Raw genomic sequence first — 20,592 nt, 5'->3', positions numbered from 1 at the left:
TATTTTGTTGCCCTGCTCTGATACTGTTTTAGCTTGTTCAGCTAGTTGCCTTCTTAGCTCAGTGATTTCAGCTTTCAGCTCTCTAATAACCATGAGATAATTAGAATTTTCTTCCATATTCTCATTTGTTGTTCCTATATTTCTGATTACAATTTTTTCAAATTCTTTACTCACTCCTGTTATTATTTCCTTAGCTAATGTTTGGATGTTGAACTCGTTTTGTGCTTCACCCTCTGGAGGACTTTTAGCTGGACTCTTGTCCTGGTTCGAGTCTCCAATATTTTTTCTTGTTGTTTTAACCATTTTATATATGATGTTATGAGTTCCCTTTATCATTACTTTTCAAATTATTGATCACTATTGCCTGGATTGACTTGTGTCTAAGTAATTTAATTAAAGGGTTTACCGTGGTGGAAGTTAACAGTTTTTTCAATCCCTGAGTTGGAGCTCAGTGGTGTAAAAGCCTCTTTTTTTTCTTCCCTGTAGGCTATGGGAGCCTGAGGGTTTTTCAACTATCAATAGGCTTCTTAGCTTAATCACTGACTCCTGACCAAAAGATAAAGCAGGGTGTGGCAGAGATAATCCAGTGGTTATGCAAAGAGACTTTCACAGCCCCTCAGCTATGCCATGGAGGTATAGGTCTTCTCCTGAGTTTCCCGGTTAGATCTCTGTCCCCTGGTGTCCCTCCCTGTTGCTGTTCCAGATTCTGAGGGTAGCAGCAATGGAGACTCAGAGTTGCACTTGGTGAGTCTCTGGGGAGTCCTTTCCTCCCTTCAGCTGTCCCCTTGTTGTGGAACAGACTGGATTTGGTGTCTCCACTGACAAATTGTCGAACTGTTAGCAGTCACTTAATCTCTCCTTAAGCCCCTCTCTCCTCTTGTCACCAGCCACGCGTGTTTGTACTCACAGGTGATTTACTGGGTTCCTGTGGTCATTCTAGTCCTGTCTTTTTTCGGTCCGGGTGGTCTCCTTTGGTATTCCTAGTTGATCCGGGAGAGGAGAGGAGAGGAGAGAAAGCGATCTGCTCCTCGTAGTCCGCCTCTGGAAGTCCGCAAGTTATTTTTAACTCATATCTGACTGAAGGTAGGCAATGACTTTGGGATTTTGGAAACTCAGAAGGAGAGTACCATTGAATAACCACTATGATAGCCATCTACCTAGTCTGACAACCATTCCAGCAGCTCCCGGGAGACCCTGGTTGATGGCTCCTGGGGGAGTGCTGGCTTTACCACACTCCATTGGAATTAGCAGTCAAACCTGTGGCCAGAAGTTAGGTAGCATAGGGCGTGATCCTTGGACCCCATCAGTGGAATTGGCAGGAGAAAATCCTGTGGCCAGATTCTCCCAGGAGTCTTCCCCTAAGTGGTAGAGTCTTGGCCTAGCTAGCTAGTGCTGGAAATACTCTATCACCATATAGGTCAAGAAGGAAAGAATGTGGGGGGGGGGGAATAGCCTCCAGGAGCAGTGGATTCATAGTGCAGGCACCGTGCGATCCCCAGCAATGACCCTGGAGGCAAAAATAAAATAAAATGTGTATTTATGGGAGTCGGGCGGTAGTGCAGTGGGTTAAGCGCAGGTGGCGCAAAGCGCAAGGACCGGTGTAAGAATCCCGGTTCAAGCCCCCAGCTCCCCACCTGCAGGGGGGTCATTTCACAAGTGGTGAAGCAGGCCTGCAGGTGTCTATCTTTCCTCCTCTGTCTTCCCCTCCTCTCTCCATTTCTCTCTGTCCTATCCAACAACAACGACATTAATGATGACTACAACAATAAAACAGCAAGGGCAACAAAAGGGAATAAATAAATAATAAAAAATATTTTAAAAAAAGGAAAGAATGATGCCTGCATCCACCTAAGAGACCTCCAGACATCGGGGCTGTCTCCCCTGGCCTCCCTGCTGGAGAGGTACCTGACCTGGACTGGCAGTCAGCTAGGACTTCATGCAGGAGAGGACAGCTGAGTTGACCTGAGCTGAGCTGAGCTGAGCCTTAAAGAGCAGCTGGGTGGCCCCGGGGAACTAGATGGATGGTGGAGTGGTGCAGTGGTGCATCTACTTTCTGTCTGTCTGTCTCCCCTCCCTTTCTCACTCTCTCTCTCTCTGCATTTCACTCTAAACTAAATAGAGCTGGAGAGATAGCATAATGACTCTGCAAAATTTCATGCCTGAGGCTTCAAAGAGCCCAGGTTGAATCTCCACACCACCAGAAGCCACAGCTGAAAGGTGAAAAGGTGAAAGGAAGGAAGGAAGGAAGGAAGGAAGGAAGGAAGGAAGGAAGGAAGGGCGAACTTAGATGTCTTCCTCTATTTGTCTCAAATACCAAGGAACCAGAACCCCCCAGCACATCTGGCTGTAGACCAGTGACTGAAAATGTTCCTGATTCTTCAAGCCGGGGCAGGGGAGATGCAGTCTCTCATTGTGGAGTGGGGGTTGGCACAGTGGATAAGCCACTGGGCTCAGGAGCATGTGGTAAATTTAATCCATGGCACCACATATGCCAGAGTGATGCTCTGGTTCTCTGTTTTTCAGTCTCTCTTCCCCTGCCCTCCCCTCCCCTTCCTTCTCTTCTCCTCTGTCATATATAGAGAAGAACTTATACTAAAAATAATAATGGTCCAGGAGGTAAATCCTCAAGCATGAAGTCCTGAGTTCTATCCCTCGCGTCACATGTACCTGAGTGATGCCTCTGACACCCAATAGTAACAAATAAATAAATAAAATCTTTTAAAAATAATTATAAATAAAAAATATGCTATGAAGCAAAATAAAAGCTTTTTAGAGGGAGAGAGGATTGGAGAGATAGTATAATGGTTATGCAAAAATATTATCATGCCTGAGGCTCTGAAGTCCCAGGTTTAATTCCCCACACCACCCAGAATTGAGCAGTGCTCTGGTGAAAGGGGAGTGGGTGGAAGGAGCCCATGACATGCTATACTGAAAATTAGAAACTAACTCTCTCTCTCTCTGGAACCTAATGACTCTTCTGGTTGAACAAGTACTAATTTCTTTACTTTTAATTTTTTAATATTTATTTATTCCCTTTTGTTGCCCTTGTTTATTGTTGTATAGGACAGAGAGAAATAAAGAGGGGAGGGGAAAACAGGGAGAGAGAAAGATAGATACTTGCAGACCTGCTTAGCCACTTGTGAGCTTGTGAAGCAACTCCCCTACAGGTGGGGAGCCAGGGGTTCGAACCATGATCCTTCCTCTGGTCCTTGTGCTTTCTGCCACCTGTGCTTAACATGCTGCACTAACACCCAACTCCTTCACTTATTACAATTTTTATGTACCAAGCACCATTCAAAGTATCCTTTAGAGGTATGACAGCATAATGGTTATGCAAAGAGGTTCTCATGCCTGAGGCTCCAAAGTCCCAGATTCAATCCCCCACAAAAAAAAAATCCCCCACTGCCACAAAACAGAGCTGAGCAGTGCTCTGGTGTTTGTCTCTGTTTCTTTTGCATCTCAAAAATAAAAAATAAATAAAAGAAAATGTGCTTCAAGTCTGTTTTTTCTTTTTATTTATTGTGTGTGTGTGTGTGTGTGTGCGCACGCGTGTGCATGCCTTCCTCTAGGATTATCGCTGTGACTCAGTGCTGGCACTACAAATCCACTGCTCCTCATGGCCATTTCCTCCCATTTATTAGACAGACACCTGCAGACTAGCTTCAAAGCTTGTGAAGCATCTCCATTGCAGGTGGAGTGCCAGGGCTCCAAGTAGAATCCTCATGCTTAGTACTGTGTGTGCATAACCAGGGGTGCCACTGCCAGTCCCCTATTTGTTTTCTTTGAGAGACTGTTTCTTTATGAGACAAAGAAATCCAGAGCACAACTCTGACACATACAATGTCACACACATGACCTCACACTTGCAAGTCCAGTGCTCTCTCTACCTGCTGAGTCACCCCCCAGGCTTTTGCCCAGCGCTCTCCAAATAGTAACTCAACCCTTAAAGCAACCCTACATGATGACAAGGTTCTCCCATGACTATTTCCCTTTAACAGAAAAGGAGAGATGAAAACCAGGGAGCAGGTGACTGGAGAAGTCTCCCGGAGAGGAGAACACTGGAGTAGAAGGCAAAGTTTACGTGTGTGAGGTCCTGGGTTCAATCCCTGGTGCTGTGTATGCCAGAGCCTGGGCCCTAGCTAACTGCTCTCTTTCCCTCCTCCCCCCACCCCCACACCCCACATACACTCTCAATCAATAATGCCTGGCAAGTTAGCTCTCTTTAATAGTTTTCTTCCTTTGACAATGCTCAACCCAGGTTTCATTCCATCCACACTACACAAAAGGAAGCTCTGATGCTATGACTTCTTTGTCTCTTTGTCTCAGTCCTGCTGTCAGACAAAAAAAAATCAAATATTTCACCAATGTATCTCAGACCCTTACCTCTCCAGAGAAAGATAGAAACAAGCTGGGGATATGGATTGACCTGTCAACACCCATGTCCAGAAAAGAAGCAGTTACAGTAGTCAGACTCCCACCTTCTGCAACCCATAAATAATTTTGGTTGGAGCCAGGTGGTGGCACAGCTGGTTGAGTGCTCATATTGCAATGCACAAGGACCTGGCTTTGAGTTCCCGGTCTCCACCTGCAGAGGGAAAGCTTCACAAGTGGTGAAGCAGTGTTGCAGGTTGCAGGTGTGTTTCTGTCTCTCTCCCTCTCTATCACCCCTTCCCTCTTGATTTCTGGCTGCTCACTAAAGATAATCAAAAAAAATTTTTAAACCAAGAATTTTGGTCCGTATCCACAGAAGGAGAGAAATTATAACAGAAAGTGACAAAAGGCTCTGAACTCCTATTCCATCAGGACCTAGAGAGAGAAAAGGAAAAAAAGAAGGACATTTGGAGGTAGCAGCAGGTGTAGGGGTGACTTAGAAAGGAAGAGACCTTGCCTTAACTGCAGAGCAGCAATGGTAGGGACTGCCAGCACACACACATGCACATGAGCACCCAGGCACACACACACACACATGTGCACACACACACACACACACACACACACACACACACACACGACCAGGTATCCATTTTTCACCTTCTTAATTACAGAGTCAATTGGCTCTCTCAGCTGAGTATATATTCTCTAGTCCCTCCCTCTTGAACTTAAAGTTGTGTATATATATATATAATATATATATATATATATATATATATATATATATATATATATATTTCAGGGTTATCACTGGGGATCCATGCCTGCACAGAGACTCCACTGCTCCTGGAGGCCATGTTCTCTACGTTTTTTATCTTTTTGTTGTTGGGTAGGTCAGAGAGAAATCCAGAGAGGAGGGGAAGACAGAGAAGTGGAGAGAAAGATAGACACCTGCATGCAAGGATCCAAAAGACAGACACAATTTGTTTATCACTGTTGTTGTTACTGTCATTGTTGTTGAATAGGACAGAAAGAAATGGAGAGAGGAGGGAAAGACAAGAGAGGGAGAGAGAATGATAGACACCTGCAGACCTGCTTCACTGCTTGTGAAGCCACTCCCCTGCAGGAATGGAGCCGGGCACTTGAACCCACCCCAACCTCCCTACCCAGGTCTTTAAGCTGGTCCTTGAGCTTTGTGCCATATGCACTTTACAAGTCATTGCCTAGCCCTCTAGTATTACTTTTTAACCAAAGCACTGCTCAGCTCTGATTGATGGTGCTGCAAGGGATTGAACCTGGGACTTTGGAGCCTCAGGCATGAGAGTCTCTTTGCATAACCATTAATTATGTCATCTATCCCGCCTCTGAAATGTCATTTTTCACACTAGCAAAGATAAAAATGCCCCTTCTATGGTGGCCCAGGAGGTTACTCATGGGATAAAGCTTTGAACTCACAAACATGAGGTCCCAACAACAATGTTTACATCACAATTGCCAGAGTGACACTCTGGTTCTCTCTCCTTCCCTTTTTCTCTCCTGAATGAACAGGAAATATAGAAACAAACTGGGGCAGGGAGGGGGATACCATAATGGTTATGAAAAAAAACTTGTATGGGGCCAGGTGGTGGTGCATGGAAGTGCAGGGTCTCAGGCAAGGATCCCAGTTCTAGCCCCCATTTCCTCACCTGCACGGCGTTCCCTTCACTAGTGGTGAAGTGGTCTTCAGCTGTTTATCTTTCCCTCTCCCTTTCTATCTTCCCCTCCCTTCTCATTTTTCCTCTGTCCTATCAGAAATAAATAAATAAATAGATCTGAGCACCTGTTCTGGGCTTCTGGGCCGTGATGAACCCGCTGGAGTTCCCAGAGTTCCATGCACAGGGACCAGGCACGAAGCCCTGTAACCCCCTGCAGAGGGAAGAGAGGTAAGGCAGGTCTATGGCGGTCTCCCTCTCCTACTGTTTAGCTCACTCTGCCCCCTCAATTTCTCCATGTACTTTCAAATCAAAGAAAAGAAGAAACGGGAGGGGCTCGGAGTAGAGAAAACTGCCAGCACTGCTGGCTTCCTAGTGCTGGCACAGAGCCTCATTAATAAACCCAGTGGTATCCAATCTAGATACGGGGGCAGGGGTAGATCCCAAAACGGTGATGCAAAGACACTCTCCTGCCTGAGGCTCTGAAGTCCCAGGTTCAATGCCCCACACCACCATAGGCTGCAGTTTACCAGTGCTCCAGTTAAATTAAAAACAAATCAAAAAAAGAGAAAAAAAAAGGGGGGGTGGCCAGTAGTGCAGTAGGATAAGTACACATGGCACAAAGTACAAGGGCCGGCATAACTATCCTGGTTTGAGCCCCCAGTTCCCTACCTGCAGGGGGGTCACTTCGCAAGCAGTGAAGCAGGTCTGAGGTCTTTTCTGTCCCCCTCTCTGTCTTCCCCTCCTCTATAGATTTCTTTCTGTCCTATCCAACAACAACAGCAACTATAACAACAGTAACAATGACGAATACAGCAAGGGCAAGAAAATGGGAATAATGGCCTCCAGGAGCAGTGGGTTTGTAGTGAGCCCTAGAGATAACCCTGGAGGGAAAAAAAGATAAGGAAAGGGGGAATTAAGTACAGACATTGGTGCATGGTATTAAACTTTGGCATGGGGTTCAGGGTTCAGGTCCTGGAGCTTGATGGCAAAGAAGGACCTAGAAGGAGTTCAATTTTGTTATCTGGGAAACTGAGAAATATACAGAATACTGTATTTTACTGTGGGCACTAAACCATTAATCCCCCAATAAAGAATAAAAAATTTGACATATAAAAGTCAATAAAAGGAATATGGAAAATTTTTTTAAAAGTACAAACAATAAGAGATAAAATTAAGGAAGAAAGAAAGGAGTAGGAAATGGGGAAAATCACATATATAGGAACCGTCACAGGTGGTGCTGGGGATTGAACTGGTAGAAAGAAGGACAAGGCCCATGCTGCCCCTTGGCCAGCACCAGAAACTGCGTCAATGTTTCAAAGTTGTGCACAGGGCCTGGGGTCAGGGTGGAGGTCACACCAGCAGGAATCCTTCAAGGGAATTCATTCCCTTTTGACTGTTGACCCAAAAAAGACTCTGAACTGCCCCCCCATTGATATAAAGGTCTCTGGTGTTCCAGGAGGTAGGTCAGTGCACAGGCCCTTGTTGGTGAGGTCTGAGTTTCTCTGACATTTGTTTGAGCAAGAAACACTCTGAATTTCTCTCTGTGTCTCCATCTCTCTCTCCATGTTGGTGTGTGACAGGTAATAACATCTGGAAAATGTTGCATCCTAAATTGATGCCATTATAAAAAATTATCAGAGAGGGAGAGAGAGAAATAGAGAGAGACATATGGAAATTGTGTTGGCTTGGGGATTGCTCATTGCTAGGAAAGTGGAGGCTTCAAAGTGCAGGAGCAGAGCTTTGCCCACTGCAAGGGGTGGGGAGGGAGAGTCTCCTCTTTGGCCAGGCATACAGAGAGTTTGCATTTGCCGTGCTGCACAGGATGTTGCTCTTTTCTACAGTGGGAAACAGGTTTGTGTATTTAGCCAAGTAAGTCAAGACAGGGGGTCACAGCAGTTAGACCTGGGAAGGGCAGGGAATGGAACTGGGGTTCTCAGGTGTTAGCATCACTGTCCTGCATTGAGGCATGTGGCAGGCTGCTGCATTCTGGGCCTGAACCAACAGTCTGTGGGATCCTGTTGAAAGAAGCCCTTGGGGGCAGGGAGAAAACTTAATGGTTCTGTCCAGTGCTTTCATGCCCGAGGTTCCAAGGCCTCAAGTGGAATCCCCAGCTCTCCAGCATCAGTCTAAGCTGAGCAGTGCTCTCCTCTCACTTATGATGTATGTATGTATGTATGTATGTATGTATGTATGTATGTATTTTTACCAGAGTCTTAGCACTGCATCATGGTGAGGTGGTGGGAACCTCAGAGATCCAGGCATGAGACTCTCTCTACGTCATCATTGTGATCTCTAACCCTCCCATTTCACTCTCTCTGTACCTCTGTATTTCATGACTAAACATAACAATAAAATAAAATATGAGAAAATAGTAAATCAAAGAGGAGAGCTTGGGTGTAAGTGACTGTCTGTTTTCTTTCTCTGTTGAAACCTATCATTACTCAAAATATTAACAAAGTAAAGTAAAAAAAATTACCTTTTTATGTTTATTTATTAGATTTATTTATAGGCAGAAATTGAGAGGGCTGGGGTGATAGAGAATGGAGAGAGATAAAAAGACACCTGCCACACTACTTCACCACTCACAGAGCTTTCCCTCTACAGGTGGGGACCAGGGGCTCAAACCCGAGTCATTGAGCATTGCAAAAGAAAATATCTAAAAAAGAAATCCTTGGCTGTGAGATAGCTTAGTAGCTATCAACATTCTCTCTCTATGTCTGTCTCTCTCTCTCTCTTTCTCTCTCTCATGCTCAATCTCTCTCTCTCTCTAGCTACATATAATAATACAATAAATTTCAAATAAGAAATTGTGTTTAGGACCTATTTTCGGACTTCTGCCAAGGACTTTTATGTTTGTGGCTTCAGGAACCCAGTTTCAGTCCCTGGCATCCCCTTTGGATTGAGCTGAAAGTGTTCTGGTGTTTCTCTGTGAGTTTTTTCCCTGAATCTGTGTCAGAAAACAAAAATGAAGAGGATATTAGGAGAAATACGGCAGCCCTTTGGTTGGGTCTGTTCACCAGTAAGGTGCATTCTGCTCCGTGTCCACAAGGCGGCGACATAACACAGCAGGGCCCATGCTGGTCGGGCTTTGCTCCCACTGCACTGCCCCTTGGTCTGCACTAGTTATTGCTTTCGGCAGGGTGTTTGCAGTCTGTTCACAGGATTTGTTCTTGGAAGCTTCCTTCCCAGAAGCTAGAGAGAGGCAGAAGACGGGGCTCACTGGCCAGAATATCATGCTTGTGAGGCTGATGTACCAGATTCCCTGGCCTACTGAGGTGTCCACAGAGACAGAAGGGTCCTGGAGCTCTGCCTTTGCTCCCCCTGTGTCTGTGCCATGGGCCAGTCCCCTTCTGTCTCCTGAACTGCTCAAACCCCTTTCTAGGAAAACAGCAATTTGAGCAGCTGTGCTGGGCTCCTGGGTGGTGAGGAGCCCGCTGCAGTTCCCAGACTTCCATGCAGCAGGGCCAGGGCTAGAGTCCTATTCATTCCCCACCTGCATGGGAAGAAGGGGCGAGGCAGGGCTGCGGGGGTCTCTCATTCTGTCCACCACTCTATCTCCCCTCTTCCTCTCAGTTTCTCAGTGTACCTTAAAATCAAAGAGAAAGAACAAATGGGAGGTGGTTGGGGGATGCAAGGGAATGTTGCTGGCAACCCAGGGTTCCTGGTGCTGGCACAGAGCCTCAGCAATCCACCGAGTGGATCCAAACTAGAAAAGGGGGCGGGGTAGATAGCAAAATGGTGATGCAAAGACCCTCATGCCTGAGACTCTGCAGTGCCATGTCCAATGCCCCACACCACCATAGGCTGGAGCTCATCAGTGCTTCTGTTATAAAAAATTTAAAAGAAGGAGGGAAGGAAAGGAAAGAGAAATGGGGATTAAAGTGGAAACGTTGGTGCATGTAGTCAAGTAGAAAGACATTGGGGTTCAGGGTTCAAGTCTTGGGACCAGATAGCAGAGGAGGACCTAGAAGGGGCTGAACTGTTATGTGGAAACTGGGAAATGTGCAAACGACTGCACTTTACTGTTGGCACTAAATCATTAACCCCACAAAGTAATTAGAAAAATATTTTTCAAGTAATAAAAAAGTCAAAAGGGCTATGGATAATTTTTAAAAGTACAAACAAGAAGAGATGAAAGAAATTAGGAAGATAAAACAACAATGGCAACAAAAGGGAATAGATAAATAAATATTTAAACAAAAGTAGTAGGAAAGAAAAGGAATAGATAATGCAGGAACCCTCACAGGTGGTGCTGGAGATTGAACTGGAGAATGAAAGACAGGCTGGTGCTTGTCACTGGACCAGCAAGCAGAAACTGCATCAATGTTTCCAAGCTGTGCACAGGGCCTGGGGTCAGGGTGGAGGTCAGCCCAGCAGGAAGCCTTCAAGGGGGTTCATTCCCTTGGGGCTGTTGACCCAGGAAGGTCTGCCTCTCTCACTGATACACAGGTCACCGGTGTCCTAGCAGATGGGTCGGTGCACAGGACCTTGGATGGTGATGTCTAAGTTTCTCTGACGTTTGTCTTAGCAAGAAATGCTCTCTCTCTCTCTCTCTCTCTCTCTCTCTCTCTTTCTCTCTCTAGCTCTCTGTCTTTCTCCCTGTTGGTGTTTGACAGGTGACAAATAACATCTTGAAAATGTTGCATCCTAAATTGCTGCCATTTTGAAAGAAAATCAGAGAGAGGTAAACATCATGTGGGCTTGGGGATTGCTCACTGCTTTTGAGGATGGAGACTCCATCACAAGTGAAGAGTTTTGCCCATTGCAAGAGGTGGAGGGGTGTGGGGTGGGGTGAGTCTCCTCTCTGGCCAGCGATGTGGAGATTTTGCATTTGCCATGCTGCACAGGAAGTCACTATTTTCTTTCTTTTTAACTTATTGTTTATTATTTTATTATTTATTCCCTTTTGTTGACCTTGTTGTTTTATTGTTGTTGTTATTGATGTCATTGTTACTGGATAGGACAGAGAGAAATGGAGAGAGGAGGGGAAGACAGAGAAGGGGAGAGAAAGACAGACACCTGCCGACCTGCTTCACCGCCTGTGAAGCTACTCCCCTGCAGGTGGGGAGCTGGGGTCTAGAACCGGGATCCTTAAGCCGGTCCTTGCACTTCGCACCACCTGTGCTTAACCCACTGTGCTACAGCCTGACTCCTGAAGTCACTATTTTCTATGGGGGGACAGCTTTGTTGGGCCTGGGAAGGGCAGGGAATCCAACTGGGGTTCTCAGGTGTAAGATAATCACTGTTCTGCATTGAGCCGTGTGTCAGGCTGCTCCATCCTGGGTCTGAATTAACAGTCTGTGGGCTCATGTTGAAAGAAGCCCTTGGGGGCTGGAAAGAAAGCTTAGTAGTTACGTCAAAAGCTTTCATTCGGGGGAGGGGGGTTGGGCAGTAGTGGAAAGGGTTCAGTGCACATGGCGCAAAGCATAAGGAACCTGGTTTGAGCCCCCAGCTCCCCACCTGCAGGGGGATCGATTCACAGGTGGTAAAGCAGGTCTGTAGGTGTTTATCTTTCTTTCCCCATCTCTGTTTTCCCCTTCTCTCTCCATTTCTCTCTGTGCTATCCAGCAACAATGACAGCAATGACAACAATAATAATAACAACAACAACAACAAGCAACAAGAGTAACAAAGAGGAAAAATGGCCTTCTGTAGCAGTGGATTCGTAGTGCAGGCACTGAGCCCCAGCAATAACCCTGGATGAAATTTTAAAAAAAGAAAGAAAAGCTTCCATGCCTTCAAGACTTCAGGTTGAATCCCCAGCTCTACAGCATAAGTCAGAGCTGAGCATGAGTCTGTTCACAGCCTCTGATTTCATTTATTTATTTATTTGTTTGTTTGTTTATTCTTTATCAGAACCTTGCTCAGCCCTGTGTCAGGGTGAGTCAGGAACCACAGAACTCCAGGTAGGGGAGTCTCTTTGCATCAGCACTATATCTACCCCTGCCCATCTCCCTCTCTCTGTATCTTTCTCTCTGTACCTCTATCTTTCATTACTAAACATAAGAATAAATAAAATATGAAAAATAGTAAATAAAAAGGAGAGCTTGGGTGAAGTTGACTGCCTAGTAGTTATCATCTTTCTCCCTTTCAACCTATCTCTCATTACCTAAAATAGTAACAAAATTAAGTAAAGATATTTTCAAAAAAGTCCTTGGCTGTGAGACAGCTTCCCAGCTAGTATCATTCTCTCTGGATCTCCCTCTCTCTCTCTAGTGAAGTATAGTAATACAACATTAGAAATACTTCAAATAAGAAGACTGTGTGCTTAGGAGACACTTAAAATAAGGAGGCCTTGTGCTTAGGAGCTATCTTATGAATTCTGCCAAGGAATTTCATGTCTGTGGCTTCAGGAACCCAGTTTCAGTCCCCAGCAGCCCCTTTGGATCTAACTGACAGTGTTGTGGTGTTTCTCTGTGTGTTTTTCTCCCTGGATCTGTGTCAGAAAGAGAAACTAAAGAGAATATTAGGAGAAATACAGGAGCCCTTTGTTGGGATTGTTCTCCAGTAAGATGCATTCTGCTCTGTGTCCACAAGAGGGCAACATAACACATCAGGGTCCTTGCTGGGTGGGTCTTGCTCCTTCTGGACTCAGATATGAGGGTAGACAATTCAAATGCATGAACTTGCAAAAAAAATTAGAAAGTCATTCTACTTCTATAAGTTTCGGAGAGGTGGTTATCCTTGGTGACTAGGAGCACAGGAATTCTTGGTGTGAGTGGTGCGTGACTAGAATCCTTTTTTCTTACATTCATGTAAATAAGTGCTGAAAATAAATAATTTTTTTGCCAACAAGGTTATCATGGGGGCTCGGTGCTTCTTGTGGCCACAACCCCCTCCCTGCCTTTTTTCCCTCATCTGACAGGACAGAGAAATTAAGAGCAGAGGGGACAGAGAGGGAAAGGTTTGGAGAGACAGCTGCAGCCCTGCTTCACTCCGCTGGCCCCGCCACTCCCGGAGCCTCACTGGCCGCTGCAGTTTCCGCCAGGCGCTGAACAGAAGCTTTTTCCTGGGCCCTGCGGCTGTGGCACCGGGTTTGTCCATCCTGCCTCCGGCTCCACCGAAAGGTCAGGGTCGCCTGCATGGCAGCTCTCGCGGCCCCAGTGAGTCCGGCTCCGACTCCCGGCTCCGCACCTCGTTGCCCGCTCCGCTGCCTACAACCCCGGTAGGTCCCCGTGCAGCTCGGACTCCCAGGAGTGACTTCGGGGGTCACAGAGCCCCTCTCCCCCTGTGGATTCTGCCTGTCCTCCCGCAGGTGCCAGGGGCAGAGGCCTCAGCTCCACCCCTGGGCTGCAGAGCAGTGCGGTGATGGGGGCACAGGGCCGGGGGGCCCAAAGCCTGAGGTCTGGGTTGCTGCACGTTGCGAGCAAGGAATTAGAGCAAGGACTCACTCGGAGAGCGTGTGGGGGCTAAGCAGTAAGTTTTTCCTTATTTTTAGATGTCATAGAAGGGTCACACAATTCACACAACACACAGTCAACCCGATAATGGCTGTTCGCAGGTGAGGGTCACCACGTGGTCACCATCCTCTGGGTTGCCGGACTGGAGGTCCTTCGTCCCTGGCGAAGGGAGCAGGGTCCCTGGAAGCTGGGAAGCGGCTACATAGCCTCCCGCTGTGCTTAAGTCTCTAGCAGCACCAGCAGCATCCGGTCAGTAATGTAACTGTGACAGTGCTTCACCCAGCTGGTTTCTGAGCCTTTACTTATACTCAGCTCGCCTCTGGTTTCAAAGTCACATCTCCATTGGCCAAGCAGGTTCGGGTTGACATCTCATCCTAGGCATACATGTCTCCGTCTTTCTCACACTATGCAGGGCACTGTGGTTACTAGAGTGACTAGGGTTACATGTTCACCACACTGCACCACCCAAGGGTACAGAGTATCATGACTAAACATAACAGTAAAATAAAATATGAAAACAACAGTAAATCCAAAACGAGAGCGTAGGCAAAAGTGACTACCTACTTACTACCATCATTCTCTCTCAGTCTCTCTCTCCATAGCTGCAAATAATAATACAGGAAGTTAAATATTTAAAATAAGGAGAGCTTGTGCTTAGGAGCTAGCTTAGGAGTTTTGCCACGGTCTTTCATGCCCATGGCTTCAAGGAAGCAGTTTCAGTCTGTGCCATGATACCTGATTGGTAGGGTAGCCACTGGGACAGAAGGGTCCTGGAGCTCTGTCTTTGTTCCCCCTGTGTCTGCGCCATGCATGGGTCGGTCCCCATCTGTCTCCTGTGCTGCTCCAAGCCCCTTTCTAGGTAACAAGCGATTTGAGCACCTGTGCTGGGCTGCTGGGCTGTGAGGAACCTGCTGGAGTTCCCAGACTTCCGTGCACAAGGGCCAGGGCTGGAACCCATTCATTCCCCACCTGCAGAGGGAGAAGGGGTGAGGCAGGTCTGCAGGGCGGTCTCCCTCCACACCTCAACCTCACCTCTGCCTCTCCATTTCTCAGTGTACTTTAAAATCAAAGAGACAGAACAGCTGGGAGGAGGTTGGATGGGGGGTGGGGAATGGAGTTGGCATCCCTGGGTTCCTGGTGCTGGCACAGAGTCTCAGCACTCAGCCTAGTGGTGTCCAGACTAGAAAAGGGGGCGGGGTAGATACCATAATGGTGATGCAAAGACACTCCCTGCCTGAGGCTCTGAAGTCCCTTGGTCAGTGCCCCACACCACCATAGACTGGAGCTCATCAGTGCTTCTGCTAAAAAAAAAGATGAAGAAGAAAAAAGGAAAGGAAAGAGAAAGAGAAAGGGGGAATAAAGTATAAACATTGGTGTATTGTAATAAAGTAGAAGACTCTGAGGGGGTTCAGGGTTCAGGTCCTGGTACTGAAGGCAGAGGAGGACCTAGAAGGGGTTGAATTCTTAGAGAAATGTACAAACTACTGTATTTAACTTTTGGCACTAAACCATTGATCTCCCAATAAGGAATTAGAAAAAAATTACAAATAAGAAAAAAGTCAATAAAAGGCTATGCAAAATTTTTAAAAGTACAAACAAGAAGATATAAAAGACAGGAAGGAAAGAAGAAAGGCATAGGAAATGGGAAGCACATCTGCAGGAAGCCTCACAGGGGGAGCTGGGGAGTGAAGTGGCAGAAAGAAGGACAAGGCCGGTGCTTGTCACGGGGCCAGCAAGCTGAAACTGCATCAGAGTTTCCAAGCTGTGCACAGGGCCTGGGGTCAGGGTGCAGGTCACCCCAGCAGGAATCCTTCAAGGGGGTTCATTCCCTTGGGGCTGTTGACCCAGGAAGGCTTGAGCTGCCTCCCTCATTGATACCCAGGTTGCTGGTGTCCTAGGAGGTGGGTCAGTGCACAGAGCCTTGCATGCTGATGTCTGAGTTTCTCTGACATTTGTCTGAACAAGAAATACTTAGTCCTCCCCTCCCCTCCCTTACTGAGGCTGCTCCTTCCTCACTGGCACTAAGGTCCGATAGTTTGCTCTTTAAGACTAGAAGATAAGAGAAGCAGACTTTTCCAAAATCATTGAATCAGTGGTTTCGTGATAAGTTAGAGTGACCGGTTCATTTCTAACACAGGTCAGAAGTAGAGAATGAGATCAAGTTCACTTCTTATTTATTTATTCACTTATTTACTTAGTTTCCCTTTTGTTGCCCTCATTGTTTTTTGTTGCTGTTGTAGTTATTGCTGTCATCATTGTTGGATAGGACAGAAATGGAGAGAGGAGGGGAAGACAGAGAGGGAGAGAGAAAGACAGACACCTGCAGACCTGCTTCACCGCCTGTGAAGCGACTCCCCTGCAGGTGGGGAGCCGGGGGCTCGAACCGGGATCCTTATGCTGATCCTTGAACTTGCGCCATATGCGCTTAACCCACTGAGCTACCACCGAACTCCCTTTCTTCCATTTCTATGTGTCAGTCTCTGTTTCTTTATTTAAATTTTTAAATATTTATTTATTTTCCTTTTGTTGCCCTTGTTGTCTTTTATTGTTGTTGTAGTTATTATTATAGTTGTTATTGATGTCGTCGTTGTTAGAACAGAGAGAAATGGAGAGAGAGGGGAATATGGGGGAACAGACACCTGCAGACCTGCTTCACCACCTGTGAAGTGACTCCCCTGCAGGCTGGCAGTCGGGGGCTACAACCGGGATCCTTATGCCGGTCCTTGCAAATCAGTCTCTATTTCTTTTAGCATCATCTTATAGTTTTCTCCGTAAGGTTCTTCACCTTCTTTGTGAGATTTACCCCGAGGCATTTTACCTTTTGGGGTTTGTTGATGGAATTTAATCTTTTATTTATTTATTTATTTATTTATTTAAGAAAGGAGACATTAACAAAACTGTAGGGTAGGAGGGGTACAACCCCCACACAATTCCCACCACCCAATCTCCGTATCCCACCCCCTCCCCTGATAGCTTTCCCATTCTCTATCCCTCTGGGAGCATGGACCCAGGGTCATTGTGGGTTGCAGAAGGTGGAAGGTCTGGCTTCTGTAATTGCTTCCCTGCTGAACATGGGCGTTGACTGGTCGATCCATACTCCCAGTCTGCCTCTCTCTTTCCCTAGTAGGGTGGGGCTCTGGGGAAGCTGAGCTCCAGGACACATTGGTGGGGTCTTCAGTCCAGGGAAGCCTGGTCAGCATCCTGATCGTATCTGGAACCTGGTGGCTGAAAAGAGAGTTAACATACGAAGCCAAACAAATTGTTGAACAGTCATGGACCCAAAGGTTGGAATAGTGGAGAGGAAGTGTTAGGGAGGTACTCCCTGCAAACTCTAGTGTACTTCTACTTTCAGATATATATTTTGCCCTAGTTTATGGATACGTGTGAACATATACTCTATCTCATGGAACCTGCATGGAATTTAATCTTTCATTTCTCTTTCCTCTGACTCTTTGTATAGGTGAAACTTCAGTGCGGTTGTTTTATTCAGTTTCTTTATTATCTTCATTTCTTGGATAGAGACAGCCAGAAATCAAGTAGGAAGGGGGCGATAGAGAGGAAAGAGACAAAGTGACACATGTGACACTGCTTCACCACTTGCAAAGCTTTCCCCTGCAGGTGGAGACTGGGGGCTCCAAGCCAGGTCCTTGCGCATTGTAACAGGTGCGCTCAGTCACGTGCACCACCACCCGGCCTCCTCTGTCGCTTTTATTGGCCTTTGTCTCGTCACAAGTGACGTGGAGCATTTCTTCCTGTGTCGGTGGGCCATATGTGCCTGTTGCTGGGAGAGCTGCCTGTTCAGGTCTTTTCCCCACTTTTTACTGGGTTGTTTTTTCCTTCTCGTTAAACTAAACCAGCTCTTTCTGCATGGCCATTATGCTGTCCCTCTGGTCCCAATCTCCCAGTTCTTTCTAAATGTTCAGTATCAACCATCTGTTTGATGTGTGGTGTGTAAAGATTTTTCCTCCAGTTTCTGAGTTGCCTGCTTATTTGGGTCGTTGGTTTTCAATGTATAAAGCTTCCAGTTTGATCTTGTCCCCTTTATTTTCTCTGATTTTCCTCTCACATGCCCAGGGACTCGAGTCTCCCAATATGTTTCTGGTGTTAAGACCCTGCAGTGTTTCTCTATATTTTTCTATACATTTTAGAGTTTCTGGTCTAATGTCTAGATCTTTGGTCCATTTTGATATGGTTTTTGGTGCATGATAGGAGGTGATCTAGTTTTATTTTTCTACATGTGTCTATCCAGCTGTTCCAGCACCGTGTGTCGAAGAGGATTTCTTCTTCCAGGTTGTTCAGTTTCCATGAAAAATGCCACTGGGTCTTGATAGGGAAACTGAAATTGGAGTTGTAGATGGTTTTTGGTAAAATAGCTGCTTTAATGTGTGTTCCTCCACTCCAGGAACGAGGAAGGTTCTCCATTTCTGTGTGTCTTTTTCTATCTTTTATCAATGGTCTGTAGTTTTCCTTATAAAGGTCCTTCCCTCCTCCGTGATGTTCACTCTGAGATAATTTTTTTTTTAGGTTTGGTTACATATGAGATTAAGTTCTTCAATTCCCTTTCCTCTAATTTGTCATTTCTATATAGAAATGCCACTGATCTATGGTGTTAATTTTGCGTCTTGCTAATTTACTGAGTCATTGCACATTGTATCATAACAGTAAAATAAAATATGAAAAAAGTAAATATAAAGGAGAACTTGGGGAAAAGTAACTGCCTAGTGATTATCTTTTTCTCTTTAAAACTATATCTCATTAATTTAACTATTAGTAAAATAAAGTAAAATGAAATATTTTTAAAGAATTCCTTGGATGTGAGACAGCTTTGTAGCTAAGATCATTCTGTCGGCATATCTCTCTCTCTCTCATCACAAAATATTATCATACCATAAATTACAAATACTTAAAATAAGGAGACCTTGTGCTTAGGAGCTATCTTAGGAGTTCTGGCAAAGTCTTTCATGCCCATGGCTTCAAGGAACCAGTTTCAGTCCCCAGCACCACCTTTGACTTGAGCTGACAGTGTTCTGGTGCTTCTCTGTGTGTTTTTCTTCCTGGATCTGTGTCAGAAAAAAGAAAATGAAGAGAATATTAGGAGAAATACGACAACCCTTTATTGGGTCTGTTCTCCGGTAAGGTGCATTCTGCTCTGTGTCCACAAGGTGGCCACATAATAACACAGCAGGGGCCCCTCCTGTGTGACCCTTGCACCCAGTGGACCGCCCCTTCGTCTGCGCTAATTGTTCATTTGGGCAGGGTATTTGCAGCCTGCTCACAAGATCTGTTCTTGGAAGCTTCCTTCCCAGGAGCTAGAGAGAGGCAGGAGACAGGGTTCACTGGCCAGAGCACTGGGCTTGCGAGTCTGAGGCACCAGGTTCCCAGGCCTGGTGTGTTGTCCACAGAGACAGAAGGGTCCTGGAGCTCTGCCTTTGCTCCCCCTGTGTCTGTGCCATGGGCCAGTCCCCTTCCGTCTCCTGCAGGATCATTTGGAGCACCTGTGCTGGGCTGCTGGGCTGTGAGGAACCCGCTGCAGTTCCCGGACTTCCGTGCACAAGGGCCAGGGCTGAGGCCCCGGGAGGAGAGGTGAGGCAGGTCTGCGGGGGTCTCTCTTTCTCTCCACCTCTCTATCTCACCCCTTCCTCTGAATTTCTCAGTGGGCTTTAAAATCAAAGAGAAAGAACGAATGGGAGGTGGTCGCGGGGTGTGGGGGTGGTAGGAAATGCTGCCCAGCATCCCTGGGTTCCTAATGCTGGCACACAGCCTCAGCACTCAGCCTAGTGGTGTCCAAAATAAAATGGGGGGGATATACCGTAATGGTGATGCCAAGACACTTTCTTGCATGAGATTCTGAAGTTCAATGCCATGTACGAACACAAACCTGAGCTGATCAGTGTTCCACTTAAAAAAATAAAAAGAAAAGAAAATGAAAGAAAGTAAGAAAAAAACAAGTGAAAGGGGAGATAAAATAGAAGTGATTTTGTATTGCACCAAAGTAAAAGACTGTGATGGGGTTCAGAGTTCCGGTCCTGGAACTTGCCGGCAGAGGAGGACCTAGAAGGGGTTGAATTGTTATGTGGAAAACGGAGTTTACAGATGACTGTATTTTATTGCCAACTCTAAACCATTAATCCCCCAGTAAAGAAATTAGAAAAACAATTGACAAATAAAAAAGACAACAAAAGGGTTATAATTAATAGTCAGCAAGTACAAACCAAAAGAGATAAAAGAAAGGAAGTCAGGAATAGGAGATGTGGGGAAGCACATGTACAGGAACCCTCACAGGTCCTGCTGGCGATTGAACTGGTAGAATGAAGGACCAGGCCAGTGCTTGTCATTGGACCAGCAAGCAGAAACTGCCACAAACTTTCCAAGCTGTCATAGTGCCTGGGGTCAGGGTGGAGGTCACCCACTTTGGAATCCTTGTAAGGAGTTCATTCCCTTGGGGCTGTTGACTCAGGAAGACTCTGAGCTGTTCCCCCCTTTGATACAAAGGTCTCCGGTGTCCCAGAAGGTGAGTCGGTGCACACGGCCTTGGATGGTGACGTCTGACTTCCTCTGACATTTATCTCTCTCTCTGACACTCACTCTCTTGCTATCTTTTTGAATGAGGCCTCACCTGCCTCCACTGCCTAGATGTCTAATATTTTCCCCTTTAAGACCAGAAGATAAGAGGAACAGGCCTTCCAAATCATTGAATTTGTGTTTTATTAATAAACTGGAGTGATTTTGGTTCATTACAATGTACAGGTTTTAGAATTAGCGATTGAAATCAAGTTCACATTGTTTGTACTTTAAAAAAAAAAAAACACCAGATCACTGCTTAGCTCTGCCTTGTGGTGGTATAGGAGATTGAACCTAGGACTTTGGAGCCTCAGGCATGAGAGTCTGTTTGCATAACCATTATGCTATCTACCCCCACCCTCAAGTTGACATTTTTTTAATATTTATTTTATTTATTTATTCCCTTTTGTTGCCCTTGTTGTTGTATTGTTGTAGTTATTATTGTTGTCGTTGTTGTTGGATAGGACAGAGAGAAATGGAGAGAGGAGGGGAAGACAGAGAGAGGGAGAGAAAGATAGACACCTGCAGACCTGCTTCACCACTTGTGAAGCGACTCCCCTGCAGGT

General features: G+C 46.0%; 2 long non-coding RNA genes across 2 annotated transcripts in view; one reads left to right on the top strand and one right to left on the bottom strand.

Annotated features, from left to right (window-relative positions):
* The window catches only part of LOC132536857 (uncharacterized), a 397,589-nt gene that overhangs the window by 285,442 nt on the left and 91,555 nt on the right, over positions 1-20,592 (top strand). The gene's annotated exons all lie outside the window — the stretch shown is intronic.
* LOC132536855 (uncharacterized) overlaps positions 1-20,592 on the bottom strand; it is a 287,606-nt gene that overhangs the window by 213,564 nt on the left and 53,450 nt on the right. Inside the window, exon 2 of the long non-coding RNA XR_009548402.1 lies at positions 18,384-18,525. This is a non-coding gene — a long non-coding RNA (uncharacterized LOC132536855). The remainder of the gene's footprint in view (positions 1-18,383; positions 18,526-20,592) is intronic.

Source organism: Erinaceus europaeus, chromosome 2 (assembly GCF_950295315.1).
Source record: "Erinaceus europaeus chromosome 2, mEriEur2.1, whole genome shotgun sequence".
Classification (NCBI taxonomy): Eukaryota; Metazoa; Chordata; class Mammalia; order Eulipotyphla; family Erinaceidae; genus Erinaceus; species Erinaceus europaeus.
The sequence above is the reverse complement of the archived record's forward strand: the minus strand, read 5'-3'. Positions and strand labels throughout refer to the sequence as shown.